Here is a 24,948-nt window from a genome sequence, read left to right as displayed (position 1 = left end):
ATTCTAAAGCTACCAGAGGATTTTAGATTTTCATAGCCTTTCCAATTTATTCTGCTACACATCTTCTGAGTAAGCAGATGTAGAAAGTGTGTTGCCAGAAAAACATCGGCAATGTAAACACACACCAAATATAAATTAAATTCACTCTGAATGAAAACACTATGTTTACTTTCATACAGTGCAAGTGGATTATTAAAACCTACCTTTTAGCATTTGGCACATGGTACCGAAATCCTTTCAGAGTCCACTTATCCATTTACCATTCAGTTTTCTCATCCTCCACTTTTACTTGGGTCTCATTATTCAATAATGCAGCTAATATATTTTGAGGCCTCCTGTGTGTGTGGGAGTGCACTAAGCACAGAAACCAGAACAAGCAGGCACGGAACTCACCCTCAGGAGCGGCCAGGCCAGAGGGGAACAGTCTTAAAGCAAGTGATACACAATGAAGGTAACATGAGGAAGTATGCTCAGGAGACATTCCGGGGCAACCAAGACAAAGGTCAGTTCATGGTGGGGAGGGGAGGGGCTGACCACTGTGTGAGAGAAGCCAGGACACCAGCTTCCAAAAGAGGGTCCAGGGCAAGGAAAGACCTTCTGGTCAGAAAGAAGAGGACACGTAAAGGTATTGAAAATAAATGATGAGCTGAGAGGCTAGAGATGGGATCAGAAACTTGAATGTGGTGTTATTCCATCTTTTAGTCACTCCAAGGTAATTAGGTGGTGACCCTGATGTTTTTTGTGTTTGTTTGCATCTTTTTTCTTAAAGAAGGCTGGAGAGCCCCTGTGGGTCCTGACTAGAAAGCTCATTAAGCCTGTTTAACTGAGCCAATGGGAAGATACAACCTCCTCAGTCCGGTACATTTCTGCCTCACCTCAGACATCAGTGTACGTGGAGAACCCAGAAGACAGAGGGGACACAAAACAAAATACCAGGATCTGAGACTGGTTCATGACCATTATCATGATTCTGCTATAAAAATGCAAATAGTTCTATGCAGGGTCATATCTCAAAAACCATATCAGTTAGTAGCAGGGACTATCAGCAGAATAGGATGAAAAAGAGGGCAGGTAAAAGGGAGAATTATTTAGAGACTCAAGTACAACAATAATGGGGTTAAAAGGGCACCAGAGACACAATGCCTACTTCACAGTTTGGTTTGGACCAGCTTTTCTCAACTAGCCCAGCTAATACGACAATAAGTATTACTTTTTGTGTTAGCCATTCTGGGTTAATTTAGTGAAATGTATCTCCCATTATGTGATACCAAACTGGCACCAGTTCAGAGACTCTCTGAAAGGAATAAAAATAAGATAGAAGAACAACAGACACCTGGAAAGGGTAATGTTAAATGCTATTTGAATTGTTGAAGAGCTTAGGAAAAACATGGGAAACCCAAAATTGTTACAGAGCAAATACAGCATTGAAGTAAAAACATGACTTAGAGTACCCAAAAAAGAGAAAATTTCACAGACCAATCTCATGTATAAATAGTAATGCAAAAATCCTAAAGAAAATATCAGCAAATAGATTCAGCTGCCTGTTAAGAGAATACAATGTGATGAAGGGTAATTTATTATAGAAATTCAAGAAGAGTCTAGTGTTAGAAAATCCAGTCCTGTATTTCATAGGCCTAAAGAGATAAACCATACAATCATTCTTATTGGCACAGAAAAAGTATTGTGGAAAAAAATTCAAAAAACAATCTCCATAAAAACATTCACTACAATATGAATAGATGAGTCATCAGCCTGGGTCCTTCTGGGTAAGCAGAAAGCGCATCAGGTATTTCAACAGAGGAGATTTAACAAAGACAGTTGGTGAAATAGGTGTTGGAGGACTGGCACAGCAGAGAGAGGACAATGAGGTACCTCAGAGATAATAAATGCAGGAGGCAGCTACCACCTGTAGAGTTGGGGGTGGGAGAGGAAGGAGATTAGGTTACAAGAATGTGGGAGCTCCAAGGAGAGGCCCCACAAAGCGGGAGCTCAGAACTGTGGGAAGGGCCGCGCTGCTCAGGCATAGTTGAGAGTAAGTGCCTCTTAGTGGGGGCTCATATCTCTGAGGAGGGGGCACTGTGTGGCTTCTGCTGGTACCTGTGAGGGGGAGTGGTGAGGCTAGTTCTGCCAGTCTAGAGAAAAAGCTGGAGGCTGAGGTAAAATACCTCTGACAGGAACAGGAGACAGGAAGTGCTTCTCCCTCCTCCCACCTTCCAAGCTCCCCCTAATGCTCCCCATTGACAGATCCCAACAGGAAGCAGCTGTCAAGGGCAGCTGGGAAATGTAGTCTGCAGAGTCCCAGCCCCAACACTAGAGAGTATAGCATGTAAGAGCAAGGGGAAGCTGAGAGACTAAGGGTAAATGTGCAACACAGATGGTCAACTTCTGAAACATAATAAGATATACTTATCTCAACTCAAAAGCCTGCTTATGCTTAATAGGGAAACACAGAGACACGGGAAACACAAGGATTCACAAGAAACTAAGAATGGTGATTAACTAAATTTCCATAAAAGTGAGGAAGAATGGGATAAAGAATTCTCACTGATACAGTTTTACCTGTTTTAAGTTTTGAAGCTTGTAAATGTTTTACCTATGCAAAAATTGACCTAAAAGTAAAATTAATAAGCAATAACAGCAAATGCTGCCAAATTAAATCTTTAATCCCTGTAGTGAAGAGATACCAGCACACAAAATGTTTTTGCTGTTACCTTTCTCCACTCCCCCAAGTCCCATTACTAAAATCTTAGGTGTAGAGACAGGAAAAAACAACCAAATAATAACAGATCCAATTTATTCTTTGACTCTACATATAAGACAGAGAAACTCTCAGGAAATTGCAGGTATAGACAAAGAAGAGAAGAAAGGAAGCACCAACACTAATTTGAATGAATGACAAATTTCTTATCTGATTACACATCACTATAAGATAAAGGAAAGACTAATGTTTCAGGCCAGAAACTAAAATACAGGACAAAATATCCTTAGTTCAACAAACTAGAACAAATAGTTCAAAAATTCATATGGAAACACCAAAGACCCCGAATAGCCAAAGCAATCCTGAGAAGGAAGAATAAAGTGGGCAGGAATCTTGCTCCCCAACTTCAAGCTCTACTACAAAGCCACAGTAATCAAGAAAATTTGGTACTGGCACACGAACAGACCCACAGACCAGTGGAACAGAATAGAGAGTCCAGACATTAACCCAAACATATAAGGTCAATTAATATATGGTAAAGGAGCCATGGACATACAATGGGGAAATGACAGTCTCTTCAACAGTTGGTGTTGGCAAAACTGGACAGCTACATGTAAGAGAATGAAACTGGACCACTGTCTAACCCCATACACAAAAGTAAATTCGAAATGGACCAAATACCTGAATGTAAGTCATGAAACTGTAAAATTCTTAGAAAAAAATATAGGCAAAACTCTATTAGACATAAACATGAGCAACTTCTTCATGAACATATCTCCCCAGGCAAGGGAAACAAAAGCAAAAATGAACAAGTGAGACTATAACAAGCTGAAAAGCTTCTGTATAGCAAAGGACACCATCAATAGAACAAAAAGGCATCCTACAGTATGGGAGAATATATTCGTAAATGACAGATCCGAAAAGGGTTGACATCCAAAATATATAAAGAGCTCACACACCTCAACAAACAAAAAGCAAATAATCTAATTAAAAAATGGGCAGAGGAGCTAAACAGACAGTTCTTCAAAGAAGAAATTCAGATGGCCAACAGACACATGAAAAGATGCTCCACATTGCTAGTCATCAGAGAAATGCAAATTAAAACCACAATGAGATATCACCTCACACCAGTAAGGATGGCCAGCATCCAAAAGACAAACAACAACAAATGTTGGTGAGGTTGTGGAGAAAGGGGAACCCTCCTACAGTGCTGGTGGGAATGCAAATTAGTTCAACCATTGTGGAAAGCAGTATGGAGGTTCCTCAAAAAGATCAAAATAGAAATACCACTTGACCCAAGAATTCCACTTCTAGGAATTTACCCTAAGAATACAGCAGCCCAGTTTGAAAAAGACAGATGCACCCCTATGTTAATCGCAGCACTATTTACAATAGCCAAGAAATGGAAGCAACCTAAGTGTCCATCAGTAGATGAATGGATAAAGAAGATGTGGTACATATACGCAATGGAATATTATTCAGCCATAAGAAGAAAACAAATCCTACCATTTGCAACAACATGGATGGAGCTAGAGGGTATTATGCGCAGTGAAATAAGCCAGGCGGAGAAAGACAAGTACCAAATGACTTCACTCATATGTGGAGTATAAGAACAAAGAAAAACTGAAGGAACAAAACAGCAGCAGAATCACAGAACCCAAGAATGGACTAACAGTTACCAAAGGGAAAGGGACTTGGAAGGATGGGTGGGAAGGGAGAGACAAAGGGGGGGAAAGAAAGGGGACATTATGATTAGCATGTATAATGTTGGGGGAGGCACGGGGAGGGCTGTGCAACACAGAGAAGACAAGTAGTGATTCTACAGCATCTTACTATGCTGATGGACAGTGACTGTAATGGGGGTTGTGGAGGGGACTTGGTGAAGGGGGGAGCCTAGTAAACATAATGTTCCTCATGTAATTGTAGATTAATGATAGCAAAATAAAATATATATATATCCTTAGTTATAGCTCCCCTTTTGTATACAGTCTTCAAGGACAGAGTTCCAGAATTCCATGTATGTTCCTAGCTTTTGCTTTTTTTCCTATATAACAAGACTACAGATGGGTTTAAATTCTGTGAACATCCATTTGAGGCTAAGAATTAACTCTTTTGATTGCCTCACCTGATGAATTTTTATATTTCTGTCTGAAGTGAATTAGCTGAATGAGACCTAATGTCCTTGTCGTTAGCATTAGCAGTCACTTTTCCAATATTCAGTCATTTATATAAAAAAAGACACAAAAAAGACAATAAAATGTTCAAATAATCACACAAATGCTGCTGAAAAAAGACAGTAGTGCTGCTGAAACTGGTTATAGGCAGGCAGCTCTCAAAATATTCCTCTGTCATGACTGAATGACATAATCCAAAATCCTGACATGAAAACCTGTTTAGAGATGGCATTAGTTCCCTACATACATGAAAAGGTTTTCTATACAATCAGAAACATGAACAGGCAAGCAACCCCTGATATTGCAAAATTCCAATTTCAGATACTTCTTGCTGCTTCCCTGTCAGTCTTTTTCAACCTGTGATGAATTAGGTTGAAGTGATTATCCTATAATTATACCTACCTGCATTCTTCAGAATGGAAATAGCATTCTGAGTAGAATCGAGGGAAGAAGTTTAGGGAAGAAAAGTAAAGGGTATTTTAAAGCTCAGCAAACCGAGATAAGTCCCTGAAGAAAATATTCTGGGAAGCCAAAAAAAACAGGCATGAGAGCAGTGGGCACTTAGAGAGGCAGGAGAAAAAGGAGAAAGAGGGAGGAAGGAAAAACAGGAGAACCAAATTCCATCTACTTTGTAGCTGGAATTTGTTTTCTCAAATATGCCCCAGTGACTCCAATTATTCTACCCACTCAATCCCACTCATCCATTCATCAAATATTTAACAAAACAGTGACCCCACCCAAGGCTATGCAGACAAGATGAAAACTACATAGTACCTGCCCTGGAAAGACCGATGTATAGATCTCTACATCTGGTACCCTCATCCAATCCCGGAGGGGAGAATGTTTGGGAGAATTAAGGGAGGATTGCGAGGTAAAGAGGAGAAGAGGTGATGTTTAATCCTTGTTTTGAAGTATGAATAAGAGTTTGCCACAAAAAGAAAAGAGGAGAAGAATTCCAACAATAGCAATAATTGAGACACGAACACACAGGAGACAGTGAACATTCTGCAAATGGGCCTTGCTCATTTTGAGTTGGGGCATGTACACTGGAGGCAGGGTGGATCTGGGACTGAGTAAGGGGGTACCAATCCTGTAAGCAACAGGAAGTCATTAAGTAAAAAGAGCGGCAGACAGGATCTCATTATAAATAGTCAACTCTGCCAGCAGTATAATCAAGGTGACCTGGAAGCCAGAGCCAAGGGGACCGGATAACAGATGACTGTAGTCTGTTCCTACACTGTCTCTTGCCTACGAGCTTTACTTTTGTCACTATTACATTTTATTTCATTAGATTCTACTCATCTTCCCAGCTATTGCCCTTACCAGATGACTAGAAAATTTATCCTCCAAACAGACACATTTTTAAGAGCGAATGGCAATACTCAGACAGGATACTAAAACAATAGGCATAACCTAAACTTCTTCCTGACAAAGGTGGTTACAAAAATCTCTTCATCACTGGGGGTTGTTAGCCCAGCACGTATTTTGATTGGAGAAAAATGTCCACTCTTGCTATTCCACTTTGTTTTGTTTTTTTCAATTACGTTTTGACCTGCTCTGAGTTTACACCTTCCAGCATACTAGTGTAAATGGTTCAGCTCAAGAGGGAAACGGTTTATTAATTGTTGTTCATCAGCCCACCAGTGCATTTTACTGGGGCATGTGTAGGGTCTCCACCGTCAAAATGGAAAGATCATCCATTTTGTCACCATCCCAGGTTGCCCGTCCTCTGCCCCCGAGGTGGCTGGCCCTTCCACATGTCAGTTCGTGTGCACTCAGGAAACACAATTTGAACATTCATCTTAAAAAAGTATAATTAGGAAACTCGAGTTTCTTAAAAAAAAAAAAATACTAAAACATATTCCAAAGCCAAATATCGATACTCACTACAAGAGTTTCCTACTATTTCTTTGAACAATATAGATACACAAAGAGTTACCCAATACATCTACAAAAATACATTTTTTTTACTTCTCTGGATTATTCACATGTACTCTCCCTATCAGTTGGCAGTATCTCTGTTTTTCTAAGCTACACGCACTAGTTCAGCTTTAATTAAAGGCCTGTTGCCATAGTTTCTCAGAGAAAAGCTCAAGGCATGCTTCAGTCCATTATTTCTTTGAGGTTTCTAGAGAAATTGTAATATAGCAGTTGCCAGCCAAAATTTCCCAATTTTAACTCCCACCCAGTACAGCATATGACTCAGACAGATAGCTAGGTATTCTAAATATTTTAGGAGAGTCTAAATAACTAGGAATGTTATTTAAAATTCAGCCTTTGGTTTCTTCTGTTTTGCCATATCAGGAATGTAACTAGCAGACTACAGCTTAGTTAGACAGCAGATCGAGGGGGAGTCAGACTAACAAACACACTGACTGCATCTGTGGAAAACAGCAGCACATTTTTCTTTCTAATAATAATGGAGGAAAAACACCATCTTTATATGTTATGATAATCAACTTGCTTCATACTTTCGAATAATTCGGAAGTGTAAATTTGGATATGCTTGAAAAAGGAACTCTCAGAAAACAGATTAAATAATGGAAATTCATTTCTTTAAACATTTTAAAAATTAAAAAGGGTTGCTCAGAGAACCTTATTTCTTAAAGCTCTAAAATTTGATTCCATCTGAGCCCCACTCTGCTCTCAGATGGCGATTACCACCATCTCTTAAGTCCTGAAGAGCAAACTCAAAGGTTATTCTGAGCTTTCAAGGTTAAAAAATGTGAATTAACGCTGATCCCTATGAACCTTGGAAAAGGCAAATAAATGAAATGCTGGTTCAGCTCCCTGTAATTTGACCCCACGTTTCTGCTTCTAGGTAGCTGTGGACTGTGTAGGTAAAAGGACCAGGGTTGCAATCTCAGCTCTGGGAGCAACCTTAGTATAACCTTGGACAAGTGATTATTAAATGAGATAGGCCATATGTAAAGGTAGGAAAGCTCTCAGAAAATGTCAGCTATTATCACTTCCCCATAATTAGGTCATCTCCAGGACAGGATGTGGGGCAGGATGAGATCTCACTATTTCAGAAAAGCCCCAAATCACCCTGCTTCCTTTGACTATCATTTTAAGAGCCCATATAAACTACCCAGTTACTGATTTTTGCAACTTAGATGTTACACAAATCATTTGACTTCTTCATTCCCTGTAACTAAACTTGCTTTTATTCTGTTTTTTTCTATACAAGATGAATAGATTCCAAAAAGTAATTGAGAGATAAGTGAGCCATATTTCCAACCAGGAGCATAGGGAAATTAAAGATGCCCTGTGCATGTTAGATTTGCACGTATTTACTAATGAATAAATACATGGTGAATAAATGGAGATTCCATTCTGTCATAGCCATTGTGATATGAGTCCCTTTGTCTTCCAATTAATAGGTTTACTTATTTTTTTTAATCACACATATTATCTTCACTGATTATCACAACATCCTGTAAAAAGATAGCGTAGGAATTGCTATTTCTAGTTTACCAAAACAGAAAGTGAGCCTCAGCAACACTAAGTGACTTACCCAAGGTAAACTAAGGAACAGGACTTGACCTCAGATCTTTTTACTCCTAAGTGAGGATCCTCTCCGGGTACCCCTCTCACACAGCCCTGTCACTGCAGCATAGTGAAGGCAGGCTGAGAAACAACTTCCAGCTGCTCCTGAAGTCCCATACATTTCCTGAAATGCACTTCCTCACTGTTAAACAAACATGGAGCCCATCTGCCTCTCTGCTGCACGAAAAAGATCTGAAATGGAATTTTGAGTTGTAGACTATAGACTGGGGATGACTTTGTGAATTACTATTTCTCCAGGTATCACAAGGAATATACAGAAAGTTAATCTACAACATCTCATATTTGAACCATAGTGGGAACTAAAGCTCAGCCTGCTGCGCCAAAGGCATTACCCAGGACAAACGTTCACCTGGCAGAGATTTTCAGAAAATGATCCCAGTCCTGACTAGACAAGGGTATCTGGTCATCTTCCTGCAGGATTCCTTAACTGGGGGCTGTCTCTGCCCAAGCAATCCACACACGGGCATGACCACAGCTGGCACCGGAAAGCATGCATAAAAGCAAATGTCTACGTATCTCCAGTTTCTCAAGAAACGCGGACCATACTGTTCATCAGACACTTAGAATGGCCCCCAAAGATTAAGTTCCCACAAGGCAACTTCAGAAAGGCAGAAATTAGACCTCATTATTATAAAATAATTTAAAATTTTTTCAGTTCCTATTTGTACTGCAAATTACTATTATACTGCATCACTTTTAAAAAAGTAGACAATTTCACCAAATCTTCCACCAAATATATTTGGGGTTCCTTTGGGACACCCTGCAGATTTCAAAACCAGAGGCAGTGGCACTCCACATCAGTCTGAAACGCTTGCGAATGCCTCCTGCCTCCTCCACGCAGCTCACAGTGGGGCTGGCAGCAGCAGGAATTTACTTATTTAACATTGGTTAAAGATTCTGCAGTTAATCAGTTAGCTATTTAAAACTTGCTTATGGCGTACAGCTAATTATTTCTTAATGTTCTACTCCCTGTGTAAATAACATCAGTAAGCATGATGAAATGTAGATTGTTTTCTTTAAAATCCGCAGGTAGTTCTTTACGCTCCGTCTATTTAGTTTTTAGAAACTAGAAGAAAATCCAGAAAAATCTGGAGAATTTATGAGGTCGGACAAAAAGGAGAGGAAGAAAAATAAACTGTTTCAACTGAAAACATGTTGAGGTTGGATTCCTAAAAACTCTGTATAATGATGAAATATAAGTAGAATCTTTAGTAGTACTAGAGTTATACGTGGCAATACACATCTCTATCAGCTACGTCTTAATAGATGACAAAATGCTACAAGATTTTCCAAAAAGTAAATAAATAAAAAAAGAGAATAGCAATGGGCTTATGGAAGAGAGAGGGATAGACAAATTAAAAACAGATCATGGTTCTGGTTGCAATAAAGTAGAAGAATAAGCATGTCTCCCACTAAATACAACTATATAACTGAACAGAATGCACCAAGCAGCTATTTGAAGATTCTGGAGATCAGTACAGCTGACCCTTGACCAACACGGGTTTGAACTGCATGGGTTCACTTATACCTGGATATTTTTCAAAAAACATGTTGGGAAAATGTTTAGAGATTTGCAACAATTTGAAGAAACTGACAGAAAAACCATGCAGTCTGGAAATATTGAAAAAATTAAGAGGAAGTTCAGAATGTCATGAGTGAATAAAATATCTGTAGATATTAGTCTACTTTAACATTTACTACCATAATCAACAGTAGGCTATAAGCAGTTAAGTTTCTGGGGAGTCAAAAGTTACACAGGGGTCATCTTCCTAGGTTGACAGATAGTAACTGCACCAGTGGGGGTGAGGATTTAATAATATGAGTAACTATTGAACCACTGTGTTGTATACTTGAAACCAATATAAGATTGTATATCAACAATACCTGAATAATAAAAAAGAAGTTACACGTGGGTTTTCAAGAGCACAAGGGGTGAGTACCCTTAACTTCTGCATTGCTCAAGGGTCAACTGTAGTACAAAGGGCTTTAAATAAAAGGGCCAGAATTCAAAGTACCACCAAACCAGTGGTAATTTTTGCCATTTTTGACCTCCAGTACCTCCCAGACTAATGCAATGAGGCAGCACAGCCTAAAAGCCAGAGCTGGGTACTGAGGCTCAGACAAAGACAGCTCCAGAGCAAGCTCCCTTATTCTGTCTTGAGGAGTGAGAAAGGGAATTCTTAAGGCTCAGACAGAGTACAGAAATCCCCCATTACTTTCCCTGAGTCCTCTTAAGCCCCAGCCTTCCAGCAATCTCATAGGCAATGACATTAGGAGTCCCAGTAGAATGGAAACTAAAATTCTTAGGAAGGTAACCTTCCTCTCTGATCCCAAGAGACTGGGTTAAATTCCCACGGCTTTATATTATGTTTCTCTCTTCCTGCCACTGGCTCTGGATGCAAGCATAGTCTCAGATGTATGCAACAGAACAGGATAATGAAAGCCCCTACTTTCTGCTAAACAAACAGAAACAGTATCTGAAAGTACGACTAACCACAGAGAAACTAAAGAGAGTAAAAGGGACTGTTATTAGGCCAACAAATTAGACAATTTAGATGAACAAATTCCCAGAAAGACACAAGTTACTAAACTGACTCAAGAAGAAATAGAAAATCTGAAGAGGCATAAAAAGTAAAGAAATTGATTATTTAAGTTTTATGTTGATCATTTCAAATACTTCCACAAAGGAAACATCACCTCAAATGGCTTCACTGAGGAACTCTATCAACTATTTAATAGAATTAATAACAATAATTCACAAACCCAGAAAATAGAGAAAAATTCAAAATGGAACATAGACTACATGTAAGAGCCAGAACTGTAAAATTTTTAGAAATAACATAGCAGAAAAATTTCATGATACTGGCTGAGGCAAGGAGTTCTAAGATATAACACCAAAAGCATGATTTATAAAATAAAATAATTGATAAACTGGACTAAAAAATGTTAAGCTTTGGCACTTAAAAATATGCCATTATGTAAATGAAAAGACAAACCACAGACTATATGAAAACATTTGCAAATCCTATGTCTATTAAAGGATTTGTATCCAAAATACATAAAGAACTCTAACAACTCAGAAAGACACAGAACCCAACTTGAATATGGGCAAAGATTATCCCTGGTATGATTCCATCCTGCATGCCTGTCCTCTGGAACCATAGTTATTTACCTCCATCCACCGTCTCTCCCACCTGTATGTTCCACACCCTATAGAAGACTCAATGGACATGGACATGAGCTCCCTGAGGCCCCAGAGCTATCTTTCAGTTGTGAACTTAAAATTATCATTTTAAGGTTTATAATGATGAAAATGAGCACCAGTTATCTTTAGGAATGATCAATTTAGGGGCGAGTGCAAAGAGTGAACTGTACATTGTTGAAGCAGAGGAAGAGAATTATGAAGGCAGTTCAATCAAAGTAACACTGGCAACTTAGAAAATGTCTGTACCATCAATGATTTCCCTTGAAGACTGAAATAATACCACCTGTGGTCTTATATTTGAAATGTGATTCAGGGCCTATGCCTCTCAGGGGGCAGCATTTAGTAGCTGTAGAGGAAGATGCAGTCAGAAGGGGAGGAGGAGGAGGGTGTGAAACTCCTAACTATACCCGGAAAGAAAGCAATCTGCCCCTGGAAGTAGTAGCAATGTTCCACCGAAGAAAGTAAAACTTGCTGCTGATGAAGAAGATGATGATGATGACAATGACTTTGATGAGGCGGAAGCTAAAGAAAAAGTTCCAGTAAAAAAATCAACACAAGATTCTCCAGCCAGAAATGCACAAAAATCAAACCAAAATAGAAAGACCCACACCAAGATAAAAAGGTCAAGAATCCCTCAAAAACAGGAAAAGACTCCTAAAACACAGAAAGGACCTTGTCTGTAGAAGACATTAAGGCAAAAATGAAAGCAAGTATAGAAAAAAGTGTTTATCTTCTCAAGTGGAAGCCAACATCATCAATTATATGAAGAACTGCTCCAGATGACTGATCAGAAGGTTACTCAAGATCTTGGCAGTGGAGGAAGTCTCTTTAAGAAAATAATTTAGACAGTTTGTTAAAATTTTCCATCTTGTTTCATTTCTGTTAAAGTTGATATCTGGTATCCTTTTTATAACACAGGGTGAGAACTTTCCCTTCCGTATCTGATAAATGTAGTCCATTGCCAAGAATGTGTTGTCCAAAATGCCTATTTAATTTTTAAAAATGGAATTCCACCCTTTGCTTGGTTTTAAGTATGTACAGAATGTTATGATAGGACATAGTGGTGGTGTTCAAACAAATGGACATGGTGGGGAGACAAAAACATACATGTGAAATAACATCAGTATTTTAATAAAGCAGAAGTTAAAAATTGAAATGGCCAAAGATTTGAACATTTCACCAAGACAAGTTATAAACTATTAATAAGCACATGAAAAGATGTTCAAAATCATTAGTAGTTAGGGAAATGCAAATCAAAACCCACTAGAATGGCTATCATCAAAAGACAGACAGTAGCAAGTATTGCCAAGGATGTGGAGAAACTAGAGCCCTTATACATTGCTGGTAAGAATATTAAACTGTACAGTCACTTTTGAAAACAGTTTGACAATTTCTCTAAAGATAAACTTACCATGCAAGCTAGCAATTCTACTACTAAGTATCTGCCCAAGATAAAAGAAAACATATGTGCACACAAGTTTTTAAGTAAATATACAAAGCAGCATTACTTACAATAGATACAAATTGAGGAAAAATATCCAATATCCAACAATTGGTGAAAGGAAAAAGAAGTGTATATATATATTCAAAATATACCAAAATGTGGTATATTCAAAGAATGGAATACTATTCAGCAATAAAGATGAACAAACTAATGATACATGCTACAACATGGATAAACCTCAAAAACATTAAGCTACATGAAAGAAGTCAGAAGCAGAAGACTACAAATTATATGGTTCTACTTATATTCAATGTCCAGAAAAGGCAAATTTATTAACACAGAGTAGATTAATGGTTTTGTGGGCTAAGGGTGGAAACAGGGACTGACTGCAAATAGGCATGAGAAATCTTTCTAGGATATGGAAAATATTCTAAAACTGGAAAATAATACGTCAAAAAAAGTGTTGAAAAATTAAGTCAGCCCTGGAAATTTCAGGTGGAATTTCCATATATATTAAAGCCAAGATATTGGAAAAGATTAATGGAAAACAATTTAAAAAGCTTAACATGAGTGCTTTAGGGAGAGTAGACAGAAGCAAACTAGAGATGAATCAAAAGATTACCTATGGTAGACTGCAAAGAGGCTGTCACAGTATTGTAAACTCCTCCCATCAAGACTCTATTTCCCTCATTCCCTAATGACTTGCTTTGGCCAAAACAATGTGTGAGCAGAGGCACTAATACGAATTCAGAGCCTAGATCTCAAGAGGCCTCACACACTTACTCTTGCTGCTTTGGGAACCCGAATCCAACCACATGTGAACCAACCTGGACTGGCCTTTTGAAGAGGAGAGACCTGTCAGGAAACTGTGAGTTGGCCAGAAGCTGCCCAAAGTCACAGGAGTAGGTTTCAACTGCAACGAGACAAGCCTAACTCAGACCAGAACAACCTTCCACCAGGGTGCAGCCCAAATTGCCCATCTCCAGAACTGTGAGCTAAAGTTAATGTTGTAAGTGGTCTGTTATAAAGCATAAACTAACTAATAGACTGACAGGGAGCAAAGGACTGATAGATAACAGAATGAACCAAATGGCTGGGTTTTGTGAATGTCTCCAGTAAGGACAGGCCTCACAGACACAACAACAGAAAAACAATCCATGCGATTGACTCAGGTCTGGGAATTGTCAGTCACGGTAGCAGAGGAACTAACTGCACAAAGGAAGCAAAAATAACAATGAAGCTTCTCTACACAGCTGAGCAGAAAGGCAAGTGAAGTCAGAAAGTGCTGACAGGCTGAACCCTAGAGAAGATTTAGGACCAGAGGTCACAGTGAAGGTGAAGAAGAAACTCATTAGAAGCTTATTATGAGGTACTAACAAGCAATTGGATGGACAATGAGAGGTTATTTCAGAATTCACGATCTGGGAGTTAGAGTTCCAAGACATAGGAAATGTACATAGGCTGGGTGGTTGGATGGATGGATGGGTGGATAACTAATGGGCTATAGATAGGTGTTAGTCCATTAGTTATCCACTAACGGATATAAAGCTGTACTGAATATTCTCTTACTCTTTTAATGTCTATGGGTGCTAAACTTACACACTCTCTTCCATGTATCTTACCAGTAATTTTTGTTTTTTTCTTGATCAGTCTAGCTAGATGTTTATAAACTTTCTTGGTCTTTCCAAAGAACCAACTTTGGCTTTGTTAATTTTCTCTATTGTATGTTTTTTCTCTATTTCATCCATGTTTGCTCTTATATTTATTATTTTCTTCCTTTTACTTACTTTGTTTACTTTGCCTTTTTTTATCCCCTGGCTTCTTAATTTTAAAAATTTGTTATATTTTAGACTTTTCTTTTCTAATATAGGCAAATAAGCTTTGTATGTTTCCTCTGAGCACTACTACGGCAGCATCCCACAATTCTGAGATATTGTGTTTTCATTATCACTCAGTTCAAAATATTTTATAATTTCCCACAGTTTCTTTTTTGATGCATGGATCACTTAGAAGAATGTTATTTCATTTCCAAATACTTGAGGTTTTCACGGAGCTATTATTATTATTGATTTCTAGTTTGATTGTACTATGATCAGAGAACATACTTTATATGATTTTAATCCTTTTAAATTTATTGTGACATGTTTTGTGGCCCAGAATATAGTCTGACTTTATGAATGAGTTGTGTGAGGATGGTGCTCTATAAATACCAATTAGGTCAAGATAGCTGATGGCGTTAAGATCACCTACATTTTTACTGATTTTCTGTATGGATATTCTATCAATTGCTGAGAGAAGTATGTTAAAATCATCAAGTATGATTACAAAATTGTCTATTTATCCCTTAAATTATGACAATGTTTACTCCACATATTTTGAGGCTCTGTTCTAGGTACATACACATTTATAGTTTTGTCTTCCTAAGCAATTAGCCCTCTTATCATTATGGAACATCCTACTTTCTCTCTCAATACTATTTGCCTTGATATCTATTTTATCTGATATTAACACAGCCATTCTAATCTTAGGCTTATTGTTTGCAACACTTATGTTTTTCCATCTATTCACTTTCAACCTAACTAAGTCTTTAAGTATACCTCTTGTAAGTAGCATGTAGTGAGGTCTTACTATTTATCCATTCTGATAATCTCTGCCTCTGACCTGGAGTGCTTAGTTCATTCACATTTACTGTAATTATTAATATGGTTGAATTTAGGTCTAACATCTTATTTTCAATCTGTCCCCTCTGCTTTTGGTTTCCTTTGTTCCTTTATTCATTCCTTCTCTGGATCATTTGTATGTTTTTTAGAATTCAACTTGGGTTTATCATTTGGCTTTACATTGTTTTTCATTGGGTTGTTATGGAGATTAAAATATGCATCCCTAACTTTCCATTCTACTTAGAGTTAAAAATACCCTTCATATAAAATATAGAAACCTTGCAATTATACAGGAAGTTCATTGACTCCCCCATATTTCTCTATATTATAGTTGTCAAATCTCTATCTATATACATCATAAACCCTACAAGACAATGTTTTAATTTGTGCTTTAAACAATTATATGTACTTTAAAGAAATTAAGAGGCTCTTTTGTATTTACCTTGATATTTGGTATTTCTGATGCTCTTTATTCAGATTTACCACATTTCTCAAAACTGGATGAACAAGGATTACCAAAGCACATAAACCATTTGGTCCACACCTGCCATGAATGCATAAATTACACAGTAAAATTACCCCCGGTTTTTTCTATTAAGATTGTGACAGTTAAAGCAATATCACTTGGCACTAATGTGATTGTAAGCAAAACTTAAATTCAGGCATTGGAACTGAGTGACCAAACGGGTGATACAGTAAACTGGCTACAAGATAATTCAGAATATATTTACATTGCATTTTCAGATTATAAATTGAAATAAAAACATATATTAAAATTTTTGTTCAGAACTCTCACATCAAAGTATGAAAATCTCTTCAATAAGGAATAAAAATGCCAGGGAATATTTTCAACTTATTTTTAAAAGTTCCTGAATCTGTGTATTTTTGAAGTAAACACAGGATGTTAAGGCATAACTGTGGGTATGTCTGAAAGAAAAAAAGGAAAAGCATCTGTCTCTTTCCCTTAAAGTAGAAGAGGGACACAGGAATATTTGGAAAGTTACAGAATCCATAAGAACTGAGAATTAAGCTGACTTTAGATAATGTCAAATATTCATTCATTCAGCAAACGTTTACTGAGCTCTGTTCTGTGCCAGACACTGAGCTAAGAAGTAGGGACTTAGACATCTTCAAGAGCATCACAATCTTGAAGGAGAGACAAACAAAAACTCAAATATTATTATGAGGAGAGAGCCAATCAAGATTCCTGGAGGAGATGACCTATGAGCTGGGTTTTGAAGGAAAACCCTTTTTTAGACCTTTGTGTTAGACCTTTGTGTCTGAGTATTTTTGTTTTTCTTGGGGGTGGGGGGGCAATAATAGGAAAGGACGAGAAAGAGAAGCTTTCTCAGGTGAAAATAACATGGTCAAAAACAATCCTAAAAGGTCATGCTCCATTTGGAGAATCACAAGAATAGTGGACAAACGGTTAGACTAGAACTATCACAAGGACACCAGGACAGGGACCCCTTTGACGTTATGTCAAGAACATTGAACTTCATTACATTGAAGGAAGTGGGAAGCCACTGAAGGATTTTCAGTAGGGGAGATACATGGCTTACCCAACCCTTTCTCTTGCCTATCTCTACTACAGAAGCTAGGAAAAAGTAAGAGCTCATCTCCCAAGCTTCCCTTGCAGTGAGAGGTGGCTTGGGAACATAGTTCTGACCAACCATGGTACACCTTCTTACCAGTGATGTAAGAAGTACCCTAACTGGAAAGACTTCTGACCAAGATTTTGATCCTGATGAACATCCTTCCTTGGCTGTCTCTTCCCCTTCCCCTCCTCCCATCCCTGAATTTGGGCATTTTGGAGCTGTGCCAGCCATCCTGCAACCATGAGGAAAAGGCTGGGATTGTCCCAGACATACCAGCAATGACATAGTGTGGATCAAGCAACACCTGCAGCATCTCAAAGACCTCTTGCCAAGAGAGAATATAAATCCCTATTTATTAATAATCCATTTTTATGTTGGGATTACTTGAATCTGAATGTCTCCCTGACTAATAAACATTTTAAGAATTAATTTGTATTTCAGAATGATCCTAATTAGTGTGTATGGATTGCGAGGCTTGCCTGGAGGTTTATGACAGGACCTGAGCCAAGGCCCCCACCATGGGGCTGTAAGGAAGGCAGACTCCAAGGATAGTTAAGAGAGTGCAGAAAGGGTAAGGAAGGGACCTGTCACATCTGGATTTCTCATTTGAGCAACTGCAGAGGAGAGGTGTGAGGACAGCACTACTCTCCAAACAGGGGCAGATATGGTGAGGAATTAATGAATTCAGTGTTCAGCTGGAGGTGCCAACCGTACATCATATGAAAACAAGGAAAAGCAGTTGACTGTATCTGGAGGTCAAGAGTGAAGTGTGAACTTGAGATACAGATTTCAGGGCAACGATTATGTGGGGGTAAATGAAAACAGGAAGTATGGTGAGATCCTACAAGTAGAGTTTGAGTAGGGAGAGCAAAAATGAAGCCCAGCAAATCTATTAGGACAAAGGATTATTGGTTGCTTGTGGTTCGGGGTGGAGGTGGGAGGGAATACAGAGTGACTGCTAACATGTATGGGGTTTGGGGAGGGGGAATCAATGTGTTTTAAATTAAATTGTGTGATGGCTGCACAACTGTGTGAATCTACTAAAAACCACTGAATTATACATTTTAAATGGGTGGACTATGCAAAACGTGAATTACATCTCAAAAACACTCAAAAACACTGTTTAAACAATTAGGCCCATGCAAGTACCTTGGAAATACCAACATATAAGCAGGAAGAAAACCCAGTGCAGGAACAGAGAGAGCCATGGCCAGAAAAAGGAGGGAAATGAAGAGAGTATTGTTCAAAAACCTGGAAGAAAGAGTTTCAAGAAAGTATCAGAGATCAAACACAAAATAGATCAATTAAATTTAAGACCAAAGTATTTGATTTAACAATTTGGAAATCACTGATGAGTTAAGTGTGAATGATTTTAAGTAGTAACAGCAGATGCCAGGTTATACTGAGTTGAGGAATAAATGAGAGGTGAGGAATGGGAGGTGATAAATACCCTTTTTCAGGAAACTTTTCTTGCCAAGAGCAGAGCTGGTGGTATAAGGAGTGTTGTATTGTTTTCAAAAGGAAGCACATATGATGTTTATGTGTTAGGGAAAGGAGCCAGCAGAGAGGAAGCAACAGAAGATAAAAGAGGAGGGGATGACTCATGGGACATCCCCCAAGACATGCAAAGAACAGGAATTCACAACATAAGCATAAAACATTAGAACGGAGGATTTTCCACTGGACTGGGAGGGAAGCTTAAGAAGCCACTCAGTGTGCAGGGACAAGAAGCTTAAGGCTCTATCACTTGATGGCATTCGTGTTCTCTGTGAGTTAGGAGTCAAAAGTTGCTGGCTGAGGGTGAAGGAGTAGGCTTGAGGATTTGAGGTAGAATAGTTACTACGGGAGAGGAATTTTCAAGGAAGACATTTAAAACAAGAACACATATTTCAAATACTTTTAACACTGTAATACAGTTCACAGCTGATTAAAATGGCCTGTGCCTAATGACTTACCTGCAAAACTATTATACTCTGCCCTAAGATTTGTAATGACCACACGGAACACATGAGCAGGTTGTCACAAATCCCTGGATATTTGGTGTCTGCAGTCAAAATATAACCCAGTGGGACTCGAGCAGTGAGCCTGCGAGAGTGCAGCTTCAGGGTGAGCAGAAAGGCCCGCCACTGGGCACTTTCCCCGGCTCCCTGAAGCATGACTCCTCATTCCTCCCCAGAGTGAAAAAGAAGTGATGAGGCTGTTCTGCTGTAGCTGCCAGGAAAAGAAGTCAAAAGGTGATTTTTTTTTTTTTGCTTCTCTTGAGAGACCTCATAGTAGGTGCCCTCTTAAGGTGTTCAAACAACATGATGTATGTCAAAAGCCTTTGCCAACCGTCAAGTAGTACACAAACTTTTTTATTGTAGCTGCACCTACTTTTATCTCTAATTCTATATTCCTTTAAGCAATCTCAAGAACCCTTTGTTCTGCCCACATTGGTGTATTCTGAGCTCTTCTCACTTGGAAGGTGTGGATTAGGAAGGTGTGTACCTTCTTAATCTTTGCCTATTCTTTAGCTGTTCTGCTGGCCTGAGGGTCTGCTCTCAGTCTCTCTCTGTCTAGCCCCATGCTACCCAACCTGCAGGCTACAGCATAAACATCACATCCTCTTGGAAGGCTTCTCTGATTACCTTAGCTAGAGACAATAATTTCTTCAGAACTATTCCAGCCATTCCTTTCCTATACATAATTTGTTACTTGGTATGTATATTGATTACATCTTTATCTTAACCTGCCTTAAGCTCCTAGAAAGCAGGAATCATGTTTTACATGCTGCCTTCTTAGCATGATGCTTTTCACACAGCAGAAGCACAGCCTGTTACTTCTGGAAGGGGCTTCAGAGATCATCTTCACATTACCAGTGAGAAGACCGCATCCACATCTCAGACGCTATGAGACCTGACCAAGATCACGTTGTTAGTGGCACAGCTGGAGCCCAAAAGCAGGATTTGGAATTCTATCCCTATATTCCTTTCTATTAAATCAATACTTGTTATTAGCCTCTTTCTATTTTGTAGTCCAAATCTCAGAGAGTCATTCTTAAGCCTTAAGGTTGGACAAAGATTCAAATTTCTCTGGGAAAAGCTTTTGTTTCAACATTCATTTAGATTCCATTTAATTGGCTTGGATGCATGAAAAATAAAATGGGCTTTTTTTTTCCTTCCTTCTCTTTTGTTCTTTCAGCATTCTGCTTTGTTGCCATGTAGCTAAAGTAAGGGTAAATTATATGGTAGTGGGGACTGCTGAACTAAAGCTCTGTGAATAGAGTGAATTTGTCTTTTTTACACATGTATCGGCTGTACTTGTACACGCTGGCCTCTGATGCTCTCACAGCATTTGTGATTCACAGTTGGAAACAGCACAGCAGTCAGTTACTGTGACAGAAGAAACCGGTGACTATAAAATTTCAGCACTCATATTGGGAGTGACCTAGAAGTAATCATCAAGGGCAGGGGCTGTACCTCCAACCCGTTGTCAGTGCTAACATCACACCCTGCACGGAATGAAAAAATAACGTGTGTTTATTTTGAAAGTAATTGGGTGACACTAAATGAACACTGTATCATGTACAGGGTTCAACTTAAGATGGACTTAATTAGTATAATTTAATTTAAACCTAGAATTTAACTCTAGGCAAAGAATTAATTTTAAAAATAACCAATTGTAAAAAGATAGCTAAAAAACAATCATTTTCTCTAATCCACTACATTGAATAATTCTTAATGAAAGACACAAATTTAATGGGAAGAGCTGGGAAAAATTTTGCTGTCCTTGTTACACAGTTTGGTACAGGGACCCTCTGGGAATGTAATGCGGCCCAGAGGGCTTGTGTGGGCCATCCCTTCATCTAAGATAACCTGGATAGCCGCTGGAAAAACCTAAAGGATTGGCTATTCAGCTTTGTAAGAAATGTTCACTAAGAATTCACTCAATTTAGCTTCTCTTTCATTGAGAAGTTTGGGCATTTTACTCCCTGAGCTGTGAGTGTCACAGTTAAACACCGCAGGGCAGACAAAATGCAGACAGGGAGTTCTTGTCTTACTCAGTCCTTATCTTGCTATGTGACTCTTTGGGAACTGCTTAACCTGACTTAGTTCTTTTGCTTCATTTACCTGAAAAGGGAAGTGAAGATATTTACTCAAATGCTGATAGACATAAAACACACTCTTTCCCCTCCTTACATCAAACAAGGCTTCCCTTAGTCCGCTGAGTGGATGAATAGGGATCACTTACCACTGTTCATTCTGGATATTCTCCAAGGGCATTATAATTGTCTTCATTCTACAGAAGCACTCCCAAGACTCTTCATAATCGAATGGTACCTCAATTACCCATATCACTTTCTGAAATTTCCTTAAAATCAGGATTGTCACTGCCTGATACTCCCCAGAGGGATCTAAGTAACAGTCAACCATTGTGTAAAGTTACAGCATAAAACATTGTAAATTCCCAGGAAAAGAACACTTCTTAGATAACCAGAATGAATACTTGGTTTCTAGACTGTGGCCTACATCAGTGTGAAATCACTTCTCTTCGTTAGCTGTTTATGACCAAATAAACACTACACATGATTTTTATATTCCTACACAAATCACCTATTTCTATGTATCTAATTGGGCCTTTTATCTATCAGTGAATTGGTGTTATACTGTTCAGTCCTCGCTGGACGGATTAATATATTCACATTCTTGTATGCTGTTATTAATAGAGGACTCCTAAGCCAGTAGAGATGAGTTTGCAGGTATGTGAAAATAAAAAGGGTTGGTGGTGGTTATTATTCCAAAATGTCTTATAAACATCTATAGTATTTATTTCTAGCTTCATGAATTGAATAAAGGTGTTTATTATACACTTAGTGAGGAGAAATGCTGGAGCTCCTCAGATAAGAGATGTGGCTTTCTTCCCCACTGCGGAGCTTCTCCAAAGCAGATCGGGTCCTAATCCCATGGCTCCCCACCAGAGAAGGATTTCTCCTGACTACGTGGGAAGGAACATCCTGAAATTTTCTGTCCAAATGGACTCCTTTCTGGACATGTGGGTTGGAGAATATCCTCTGGCAAGTAAAGAAGGATAGTGCTAACTAACTCCTTCCCATGTACAAGGGTTTTCCCAAAGCTCTTTCCCATTTCAGAATGAGTCAGCAGATCCTAAAGTCATTTCCCTCATTTGACCACTATGGAAATGTTCAAAGTGAATTATCTTCTAACTGGGAGTGGAATGAAGAAGAGAAGGCACCAACTTCTTAGTTTAATTTGATTATGACTTGTCAAACAATCAAAACATTTTTTTTGATAATTACTTTTCAGCAGATACTGCTAAAAAGCAACAAGGATATCCATTATGCTACTCAAATTCTAATTTTTTAACATGCTAGAATCCAAAAAATTCAGAGGTATTCTCAAGGAGAAAATCCTGCAGGAAATGGCACTTTGATAGAAAGGGAGAAGGGAAAAAATCCCTTAAGGGAAAATGTTTTATTTATGGTAAATATAATGTAGTGACAAAATATGACATTCTCACACAACACAGTCTCAGGATTTTCACTTATAAAATAACATTCTTTAAGTAGTTTATCAAAGGAACTTGGTATAAAAAGAACATAGGCAGTCCATCAATAAATGAAGAGTGCATTTAATTTTTAGAGAAACAAAAATTCTAACCAAATCCATTTTGTTATAATTAATGACTTAAAGTTTTAATACCAACTCCAGGACAGGTTTTAAAAGCCTAGAAAGATAAAATAAGAGTTGAGATTCAGCAAATGTTGAATTCTGAGCAATGACCTGAAAATGCACATTTTTCTTTTCTGCCCAACTGTGAGTTCTGTTTGCCCAGTTACAGGAACTGGCTGGCACCCACGGAGAGATGTTTCATTCATTCAATAAATATTTATTAAGAACCCACAATATACTAGGAAGTGGGCATACAGCCCTAAACAAGAGAGATATGGTCTACACCCTCAAGGAGCTAACAGGCTAGCAGATAAAGCAATATAAAGCACAGAGAAGATGTCAACTGTACCAGGAATCTTGTGAAATGAGATAAGGCATGAAACTACTGCTCCCAACTTTCCTAACCAAATGCATCCTCATGACAAATGCTTCACTGAGATGGAATTAACCAAAACATGATTCTATGTCAATTTTTCTGTTTGTACCTTGTCTAAAATACCTGATGGTTAATATAATAATCCATAACAGGATTATTACTCTGGTTCTATCATTTTGTGCATAGAACAGGCACTCTCTTTTTAAAATCAAATCCCAAATTTTGTTGTTTGCACCCTGAGCATTACTTATTTTTTGTCACATCTAAATGATTCTTATATTAAATTAATAAAATACTCAGAAAGTGTTACTTCATAATGGACTGTTTATATCATTTCTCATAAACCTGTATTTAACAAAACTTTAAATTTTATGAACACCTTTTATTTTTACACACTTTTAAATTCAGCTTTACAAAATGTAATGATAGGTACCCAGTACTCAGTATCTGCTATGAACTAAGTAGGTTTTTTCATGTAATTACTTGTAAACCCACCCTCCCACTACAACGCTGCCAGGTACATTTGATCCTATTATACTGATGGGTAAACTGAGGTGCTGAGAACTTAAGAAAGTTTCCCAGCACCATACAGCTAGTTAGAGTAAAGCCAGGAATGGAATCTCTAGATTATTTTACTGGTTAACTTACTCTCTTAAGCATCCTAAATTGAGTTCTCACCCTCCAGGGTTGCATGCAGTAGAATTACTCACTGGGCAACACTATAATGTTATAATAATGCAGTAAAAACTTCCAAGCAACCACAGTCCCATAAAACATCTAGTGTGCAATAAAACGTCTTATTAACTAGTGAGATGAAATGTGAAATAACTTCTCAGGTAAACAGCAAGGAAATGGAGGGTGTCTGACTATGAAGTCTTTGCTGAGCAAACACATCATGCATTGGTACCAGTAATCTCCAAGTCTGGCTGTGTGAAACACTCCCAAAAAGAGGGAAAATTACCTCATACTAAGTGGGGGTTGGCCTGGAAATTCATAAAGGAACACTGGGTAAGGGAGAGCTTGTGGGTTTTTTTTGTTCTGTCTTCAGTGGAGCAGGTCCCCTGGCTGTCCCACCTAATCGCTGCACCCACCGTCACCTGCTTGTGGAGGGACAGTTCACATTCCGAGAGCAGAGAGGTGCACCCATGACCAACTACAGCCGGATCACTACCACCATCACTTGGCAAAAATCGTCAGATGGCCCCAGTAAAATGTGGAGAGCTTTAAGAGTGAACAGGAAGGTAACCTTGAAAGTCTAAAATGAAATGTATATGGATCAAATTGCTCTGCACCAACCCTAAAAGCCTTTTTCTGTCATTGGCTATCCAAGTGAACAACCACCGCCCACTGACAGCACCCAGAAAGCTTCCACAGGCAAATTACAGATCTTAAACGAAACTGAGATCCACTCCGTGGCTAAGTTTCCTGAGGTTTTCAAAGCGCTTCTAGGCGCTGTCTCCGTTTCTTGTACAGGGAGGGGCTCCACTACCCAAGAAATTTGCTAAAATCTTCGCTGGGCACTAATGTTGGAGAATCACTTAAAAAGAAACGTCA

At 38.5% G+C, this 24,948-nt stretch overlaps 1 protein-coding gene and 1 pseudogene across 1 annotated transcript in view; one reads left to right on the top strand and one right to left on the bottom strand.

Moving 5' to 3' along the window:
- LOC118927736 (dystonin) overlaps positions 1 to 24,948 on the bottom strand; it is a 415,594-nt gene that overhangs the window by 389,128 nt on the left and 1,518 nt on the right.
- On the top strand, positions 457 to 12,479 carry LOC118927625 (nucleophosmin-like; annotated as a pseudogene).

This window comes from Manis pentadactyla, chromosome 16 (genome assembly GCF_030020395.1).
Source record: "Manis pentadactyla isolate mManPen7 chromosome 16, mManPen7.hap1, whole genome shotgun sequence".
In the NCBI taxonomy this organism is placed as follows: Eukaryota; Metazoa; Chordata; class Mammalia; order Pholidota; family Manidae; genus Manis; species Manis pentadactyla.
The sequence above is the reverse complement of the archived record's forward strand: the minus strand, read 5'-3'. Positions and strand labels throughout refer to the sequence as shown.